Source organism: Pongo abelii, chromosome Y (genome assembly GCF_028885655.2).
Source record: "Pongo abelii isolate AG06213 chromosome Y, NHGRI_mPonAbe1-v2.0_pri, whole genome shotgun sequence".
NCBI classification, from domain to species: domain Eukaryota; kingdom Metazoa; phylum Chordata; class Mammalia; order Primates; family Hominidae; genus Pongo; species Pongo abelii.
The window spans coordinates 46,752,944-46,762,538 of record NC_072009.2 but is presented as its reverse complement, the minus strand read 5'-3'; positions in this window follow the sequence as shown (position 1 = coordinate 46,762,538).

Sequence of the window (9,595 nt, the reverse complement as noted above, 5' to 3'; positions counted from 1 at the left end):
TTTTTTATATCTTGATCTGAGAGATAGTTTGTTATAATTTCTGTACTTTTACATTTACTGAAAAGAGCTTTACTTCAAACAATGTGGTCAATTTTGGAATAGGTGTGGTGTGGTGCTGAAAAAAATGTATATTCTGTTGATTTGTGGTGGAGAGTTCTGTCGATGTCTATTAGGTCCACTTGGTGCAGAGCTGAATTCAATTCCTGGGTATCCTTGTTAACTTTCTGTCTCGTTGATCTGTCTAATGTTGACAGTGGGGTGTTAATATCTCCCACTATTATTTTTTGGGAGCCTAAGTCTCTTTGTGGGTCACTGAGGAATTGCTTTATGAATCTGGGTGCTCCTGTATTGGGTGCATATATATTTAGGATAGTTAGCTCTTCCTGTTGAATTGACCTCTTTACCATTATGTAATGGCCTTCTTTGTCTCTTTTGATCTTTGTTGGTTTAAAGTCTGTTTTATCAGAGACTAGGATTGCAACCCCTGCCTTTTTTTATTTTCCACTTGCTTGGTAGATCTTCCTCCATCCTTTTATTTTGAGCCTATGTGTGTCTCTGAATGTGAGATAGGTTTCTTGAATACAGGACACTGATGGGTCTTGACTCTTTATCCAATTTGTCAGTCTGTGTCTTTTAATTGGAGCATTTAGTCCATTTACATTTTAAGTTAATATAGATATGTGCGAATTTGATCCTGTCATTATGATGTTAGCTGGTTATTTTGCTCGTTAGTTGATGCAGTCTCTTCCTAGTCTTGATGGTCTTTACATTTTGGCATGATTTTTCCGTGGTTAGTACCAGTTGTGCCTTTCCATGTTTATCGCTTCCTTCAGGAGCTCTTTTAGGTCAGTCCTGGTGGTGACAAAATCTCTGAGAATTTGCTTGTCTGTAAAGTATTTTATTTCTCCTTCACTTATGAAGCTTAGTTTCGCTGGATATGAAATTCTGGATTGAAAATTATTTTCTTTAAATTGTTGAATATTGGCACCCACTCTCTTCTGGCTTGTAGACTTTCTGCCAAGAGAGCCGCTGTTAGTCTGATGGGCCTCCTTTTGAGAGTAACCCAACCTTTCTCTCTGGCTGCCCTTAACATTTTTTCCTTCATTTCATTTTGGTGAGTCTGAAAATTATGTGTCTTGGAGTTGCTCTTCTCGAGGAGTATCTTTGTGGCATTCTCTGTATTTCCTGAATCTGAATGTTGGCCTGCCTTGCTAGATTGGGGAATTTCTCCTGGAGAATATCCTGCAGAGTGTTTTCCAACTGGGTTCCATTCTCCCTGTCACTTTCAGGTACACCAATCAGACGTAGATTTGGTCTTTTCACATAGTCCCATATTTCTTGGAGTCTTTGCTCATTTCTTTTTATTCTTTTTTCTCTAAACTTCCCTTCTCACTTCATTTCATTCATTTCATCTTTCATCACTGATACCCTTTCTTCCATTTGATCTCATTGGCTCCTGTGGCTTCTGTATTCTTCACGTAGTTCTCGAGCCTTAGTTTTCAGCTCCATCAGCTCCTTTAAGCACTTCTCTGTATTGGTTATTCTAGTTATACATTCTTCTAAAATTTTTAAAGTTTTCAACTTCTTTGCCTTTGGTTTGAATATCCTCCTGTAGCTCAGAGTAATTTGATCATCTGAAGCCTTCTTCTCTCATCTCATCAAAGTCATTCTCCATCCAGCTTTGTTCCATTGCTGGTGAGGAACTGCGTTCCTTTGGAGGGGGAGGGGCACTCTGCTTTTTAGAATTTCCAGTTTTTCTGCTCTTGTTTTTCCCCATCTTTTTGGTTTTATCTACTTTTGGTATTTGATGATGGTGATGTACAGATGGGTTTTTGGTGTGGAAGTCCTTTCTGTTTGTTAGTTTTCCTTCTAAAAGACAGGACCCTCAGTTGCAGGTCTGTTGGAGTACCTGGCTGTGTGAGGTGTCAGGCTGCCCCTACTGCGGGTTGCCTCCCAGTTAGGCTGCTCAGTGGTCTCGGGTCAGGAACCCACTTGAGGAGGCAGTCTGCCTGTTCTAAGATCTCCAACTGCATGCTGGGAGAACCATTGCTCTCTTCAAAGCAGTCAGACAGAGACATCTAAGTCTACAGTGGTTACTGCTGTCTTTTTGTTTGCCTGTGCCCTGCCCCCAAAGCTGGAACTTATGGAAGCAGGCATCCTTGTGCTGTGGTGGGCTCCACCTAGTTCGAGCTTCCTGGCCACTTTGTTTACCTAAGCAAGCCTGGGCAATGGCGGGCACCCCTCCCCCAGTGTCACTGCCACCTTGCAGTTTGATCTCAGACTGCTGTGCCGGCAATCAGTGAGACTCCATGGGCATAGGACCCTCTGAGCCAGTTGCAGGATATAATCTCCTGGTGCACCGTTTTTTAAGCCCATCAGAAAAGAGCTGTATTTGGATGCGAGTGACCCGATTTTCCAGGTGCCGTCTGTCACCCCTTTCATTGACTAGGAAAGGGAACTCCCTGTCCCCTTGGGCTTCCTGAGTCAGGCAATGCCTTGCCCTTCCTCAGCTCATGCACAGTGCATGCACCCACTGACTTACACCCACTGTCTGGCACTCCTTAGTGATATGAACCCAGTACCTCAGATGGAAATGCAGAAATCACCCATCTTCTTCATAGCTCATGCTGGGAGCTGTAGACCAGAGCTGTTCCTGTTCGGCCATCTTGGCTCCTCACCCCTGGTTTTTTAATATAGGCCTCAGTGGGCTGCAAAATGGCTCTCATAGACTCTATAAAAGGAATGTTACAGAGCTCCTGAACCAAAAGCAGGATTTCACTCTTGGAGATGAACTCACACATTGCATAGCAGTGTCACAGATAGCTTCTTTCTAGTTTGTATCACAAGATAATCAATTTTTCATTATAGACCTTACTGCACTTTGAAATATCTCTGCAAATTCTATAAAAAGAGTGTTTACAAACTGCTGATTCAAAAGAAAGGTTTAACTCTCTGAGCTGAAACCACACATTACAAAGCAGTTTCACAGGTAGTTTTTTCTAGATTTATTGCAAGATATTAGGTTTTTCACTATAAGTCTCAAGGCCCTCCAAAGTGTCCCTTTGCAGATTATACAAAACAAGTGTTTCAAAACTGCTGAATGAAAAGTAAGGTTTAATTCTGTGAGCAGAATACACACTTCACAAAGCATTACCATAGATAGTTTCTTTCTAGGTTTTATAGTGGGATATTCGAGTTTTTACTATAGGCCTCAATGTGGTGTGAAATGCCACTTCACAGATTCTACAATAAAAGTATTTCTACCCTGCTGAATCAAAAGATAAGTTCAACTTTGTCAGCTGAATCCACATCTCCCAAAGCGGATTCACAGATAGTATCTTTCCCATCATTATGGCTGGACATTTGATGTTTTAGTATAAGTCTCAGTAGATTGAGAAATGTCCCTTCACAGATTCTACAAAAATAATGTTTCCAATCTGCTGACTCAAAAGAAAGGTTTAATTATGTGAGCTGAATCCAGAAATCACAAAACAGTTTCACAAATAATTATTTCTAGTTTTTGTGACTGAATATTGGGTTTTGCACTATAAGCCTCACTGTGCTCAAAATGTCCCTTTATATATTCTACAAAAAGAGTATTTGCAAACTGCTGATTCAAAAGTAAAGTTTAACTCTGTGAGCTGTTTGCACATATGACAAAGCATTTTCACAGATAGCTTCTTTCTAGTTTTTATCTAGTAAATTTCAGTGTTTCACCATAGGCCTTACTGCACTGGGAAATGTCCCTTTGCCGATTCTACATAAACCGTGTTTCCAAACTGCTGAATCAAAAGAAATGTTCAAATCTGTGAGGTGAACCCACACATCACAAAGCAGTTTCACATATAGCTTCTTTTTAGTTTTTAATCAAGAAATATTCAGTTTTTCACTATAGGTCATAATGACCTTTGAAATGCAGCTTTGTGGATCCTACAGAAGAGTGTTTTCAAACTCCTGAAGCAAAAGAAAGATTTAAGCCTGTGAGCTGAATGCCCACATCACAAGGCAATTTCACAGATCAGATGTTTCTTGCTAGTTTTTATCAAGGGATATTCTATTTTTCACCATGGGTCTTAATGTCCTATGAAATACCACTTCACAAATTCTACAAAAACAGTATTTCCAACCTGCTTAATCAAAAGAAAGATTTCATCCTGTGAGATGAATCCACACATCACAAAGCAGTACTACAGATACATTTTTTCCAGTTTTTCATGTGAGATATTCAGATTTTCACTGTAGGCCTCACTGTGTTCCAAAATGTCCCTTTGTAGATTTTTCAAACAGACTGTTTCCAAACAGGGGAATCAAAAGTAAGGTTAGCACTGTGAGCTGAATACACGCAGAGCAAAGAAGCTTCAAGATAGCTTCTTTCTAGTTTTTACTATGTCATATTATTTTTTCCCTGTAGACCTCAGTTACCTTTGTAATGTCCCTTTACAGATTCTACAAAAAGAGTTTCCAACCTGCAGAAGCAAAAGAAAGATGAATGGACCCATCACAAAGCAGTTTCATGATAGATTTTTCTGGTTTTTATCATGGGATATGCATTTTTTCACCATAGGCCTCACTGCACTGTGACATCTCCATTTGCTGATTGTACAAAAAGAGTTTTTCTAAACTGCTTAATCAAAAGAAAAGTTTAAATCTGTGAGATGAATGTACACTTCATAAAGCAGTTTCCCAGATAGCTTTTTTCTATTTTTTATCACAGGATATTAGGTTATTCATTAAAGGCCTCAGGGACTTCTGAAATGTTTCTTCACAGATTCTACATAAAGAGTGCTTCAAAACTACTGAATCAAATAAAAAGTTTAACTGCATGAGGTGAATCCACACATTGCAAAGCTGTTTCACAGATAGCTTCTTTCTAAATTGTATTGTGAGATATTCAACATTTTACTATAGGTCTCAGTGAGGAGTGAAATGTCCCTTGGTTGATTCCAGAAAAAATTGTTTCTAACCTGCTGAATCAAAGATAGGTTTAACTTTATCAGCTGAATTCACACCTCAGAAAGTGGATTCACAGACATCTTTCCCATTTTTATGGCTTGATATTCTGTGTTTTACTATAGGCCTCAGTGGTTTGAGAAAATTTCCTTAGCAGATTCTACAAAAATAGTTGTTTACAACCTGCCTAATCAAAAGAAAGGTTTCACTCTGTGAGCTGAATCCACCCATCACAAAGCAGTTTCCTATATAGCTTCTTTTTATTCTTTATCAAAGGATATTCTGTTTTTCACTATAGGCCTCAATGCCCTTTGAAGTGTTCTGATGCACAATCTACAAAAAGAATGTTTCCAAACTGCTGAATCAAAAGTAAGGTTTACCTCTGTATGCTGAATGCACACATCACAAAACAGTTTCACAAGCACCTTCTTTCTACTTTTTATTTCAAGATATTCAGTTTTTCACTATAGGTCTCTGTGGGCTCAGAAATCTCACTTTGCAAATTCTACAAAAAGAGAGTTTCCAAACTGTTAAATCCAAAGTAAGGTTTAACTGTGAAGTGCATGCACACATCACAAAATAGGTTCACAAATGGCTCCTTTCTTGTTTTTATTTTGGAATATTCTCTTTTTCACTTAATCCCTCAATGGGTTTTAAATTCTCCCTTTGGAGATTCTGCAAAAAGAGTGTTTTTAAACTGCTGAATCAAAAGAAAGGATTAACTTTGTAAGTTGAATGCAGACATCACACAGCAGCTTCTCAGATAGCTTCTTTCTAGCTTTTATCGTGGGATATGTCCAACTGATGAATCAAAAGAAAAGTTTCACTCTGTGAGCTGAATCCACACATTACAAAGCAGTTTCATGTATAGCTTCTTTCTAGTTTTTATCATGAGATATTTGGTTTTTTACTATATGCCTCCATGCCCTCCAAATTTCCGTTTTGCATATTCTACAAAAAGAGCCTTTCCAATCTTCACTATATGTTTCAGTGGACTGAAATGTTCCCTGGCTGATTCCACAAAAAGTATGTTTCCAAATTGCTTAATCAAAAGAAATGTTCAACCCTGAAAGCTGAATCCACACATGAGAAAGCAGTTTCACAGATAGACTCTTGTTTTTATTTTAGGACATACATTTTTTCACTATAGGCCTCAGTGCACACACAAATGTTTCTTTGCGGATACTCTAAGAGGAATATTTTCAAACTGTTGAATCAAATGTTACATTGAAAAATGTGAGCTGAATGTGTATGTCACAAAGCAGTTTCACCAATAGCTTCTTTCTATATTTTATTTCAGAATATTCAGTTTTTCACTATAGGCCACACTGGGGTCTGCAATGTCACTTTGCAGATTCTACAAAAAGAGTGTTTCCAAAATTCTGAATCAAAATAAGGTGAAATCTTTGACATTAATGTACACATCACAAAGCAGTTTCACAAACAGCTTCTTGCTAGTTTTTCTTTTGTGATCTGTGTTTCACTGTAGGCCTTATGGTACCCCAAAATGTCGCTTTGTAGATTCTAGAAAAAGTGTTTCCAATCTGCTGAATCAAAAGAAAGGTTTCACTCTGTGAACTGAATGCACCCTTCACAAAGCAGTTTGGCAGGTAGATTCTTTCTAGGATGTTTTATTTTGGGATGTTTGGTTTTTCACTTTTAGGTCTCAGAGGGCTCAGAAATGTCCCTTTGCATATTCTACAAAAAGAGTGTTTTGAAACTACTGAATCAAAAGTAAGGTTTAACTCTGTGAACTGCATGTGCACATCACAAAATAGGTTCACAAATAACTTCTTTCTTGTTTTTATTTCAGGATATTTGGTTTTTCACTACAGGGCTCTGTGGTCTCTAATCTCTTTGCAGACTCTATAAAGAAACCATTTAAAAACATCTGATTCAAAAGTAAGATTCAACTTTGTGATCTGAATGCACACATCAGGAGCAGTTTCACAAATATCTTCTTTCTAGGTTTTATCTAGAGATATTCAGGTTTTCACTATATGCCTCAAAGAGCTCTGAATCACCCTTTGTAGATTCTGCAAAAAGTGTGTTTCCAAACTGCTAAATCAAACAAAACCTTTCACTCTATGAGCTGAATGCATGCATCACAAAGCAGTTTCAGAGATACTTTCTTCTAGGTTTTTATCATGCTATATTCAGTTTTTCATGATAGGCCTCAATGCCCTCCAAAATGTCCCTCTGCAAATACTATGAAAAGAATGTTTCCAACTTGCTGAATCAAAGGACAGGTTTAGCTCAGTGAGCTCAATTCACACATCACAAAGTGGTTTGATAGATAGCTTTTTTGTAGTTTTTGTCTTGGGATATTCAGTTTTTCACTATATGCCTCAGTGCATTCCCAAATGTCCCTTTGCAGATTCTACATAATAAGGGTTTCCAAACTGCTGAATTAAAAGAAAGGTTTAACTCTGTGAGCTGAATCCACACATCACAAAGCAGTTTCACAAATAGTTGCTTTCTACTTTTTATCAGAAGATTTTTCATTTTTCACTATAGGCCTCAATACCCTCATAAATGTACCTTCTCAGATTCTACAAAAAGAGTGTTTCCAAACAGCTGAATTTAAAAAAAGAAAGGTTTAACTCTATGAATTTAATGTGCACATCACAAAGAAGTTTCATTGACAGCTTCTTTCCAGTTTTTATCATGGGATATAGTGTTTTTCAGTACAGGCCTTCTGGGTCTTATAATATCCTTCCGCAGATCCTACAAAAAATGTGTTTTCAAATTGTTGAATCAAATGTAATGCTGTAAAACAAGAATTGAAAGCACACAACACAAAGCAGCTTCACAGATAGCTTCTTTCTAGTTTTTATTTCAGGATATTTGGTTTTTCACTATTTGCCTCAGTGGACTCCTAAATATTGCTTCACAGATTCTACCAAAAGAGTGTTTCCAAACTGCTGAATCAGAAGTAAGCTTTAACTCTCTGAGCTGAATGTATGCATCACAAGCAGTTTCACAAATTTCTTCTTACTAGCTATTTTGGGATATTCTGTTTTTCACTATAGGCCTCACTATTCCCCAAGATGTCACTTTATAGATACTGTAAACAGAGTTTTTCCAATCTGCTGAATCAAAATAAAGGTTTCACTCTGTGAGCTGAATGCACACATCACAAAGCAGTTTCACAGATAGATTATTTTTAGATTTTTTCTTTTTTTGAGATGGAGTCTCACTCTGTCACCCATGCTGGGGGTGCAGAGGATTGATCTTGGCACACAGCAACCTCTGCCACCCTAGTTCATTGATTCTCTGACCTCAACCTACCAAGTAGCTGAGATTTAGGCTCCTGTCACTGTGCCTGGCTAATTTTTGTTTTTATACAAGCAACAGGGTTTCACCATCTTGGCCAGGCTAGTCCTGAACTCTTGACCTCATGATCCACCCACACAGGCATCCCAGAATGCTAGGACTACAGGCAAAAGCCACCATGTCCAGCCGATTTTTTTTCTAGTTTTCATAGTGGCATATTCATTTTTTCAGTATACACCTCAATGCCCTTTGAAATATCCCTTCACAGATTCTAGAAAAAGAGTGTCCCCAAACTGTTGAATCAAAAGTTAAATTTAATTCTTTGAGCTGGATGCACACATCACAAAGCAGTTTCACAAAAAACTTCTTACTAGTTTGTATTTTGAGATATTCTGTTTTTCACTGCAGGCCTTACTATGCCCCAATATATCACTTTGTAGATTCTACAAAAAAGAATGTTTCCAATGTGCTGAATCAAAACAAAGGCTTAACTCTGTGAGCTAAATGCACACATCACAAAGCAGTTTCACAGATAGCTTCTTACTAGTTTTTAACCTGGGCTTTTCAGTTTTTCACTGCAGACCTCAATACACTCTGAAATGTCTCTTGGTAGAGTCTAAAAATACAATGTTTCCCAACTGCTGAATGAAAACAATGGTTTAGCTCTGTGAGCTGAATGCACGCATCACAAATCAGATTCAGAAATAACTTCTTTATACTTTTTATTGTGGGATAATAAGTTTTTCACTATAGGCTTTACTGCATTCTGAAATGTCTACAAAATTTCAGAATTTTGTAGAAATCTACAGATTCTACAAAAAGAGTGTTGCCAAACTGCTGAATGAAAACAAAAGTTTAAGTCTGTAAACTGAATCCATACCTCACAAAGCAGTTTTACAGAGAGTTTCTTTCAATTGTTTATCAAGGAATATTCAATGTTTCACTATAGGCTTCAATGCCCTCCCAAATATCCCTTTGCTAAATCCACAAAAGGAGTGTTTCCAAACTGCTGAATCAACAGTAAGGTTTAACTCTGTAAGCTAAATGCACACACCAGAAATAAGTTCTATGATAACTTCTTTCTACTTTTTTTTTCAGGGATATTCGTTTTTTCACTATAGGCCTTAATGCACTTTGAAATGTACCTTTGCAGATTCTACAGAAAGAGTGTTTCCAAATAGCTGAATCAAAAGAAAGGTTTAACTCTGAGCTGAATGCATACATCCAAAAGCAGTTTTACAGAAAACTTCTTTTTAGTTTTCTATCTAGGGATATTTGGTTTTTCAATATGGGTCTTTCTGCTCTCTGAAATATCCCTCACAGATCCCACAAAAACAGTGTTTCCAACCTGCTGAATCAAAAGATAGAT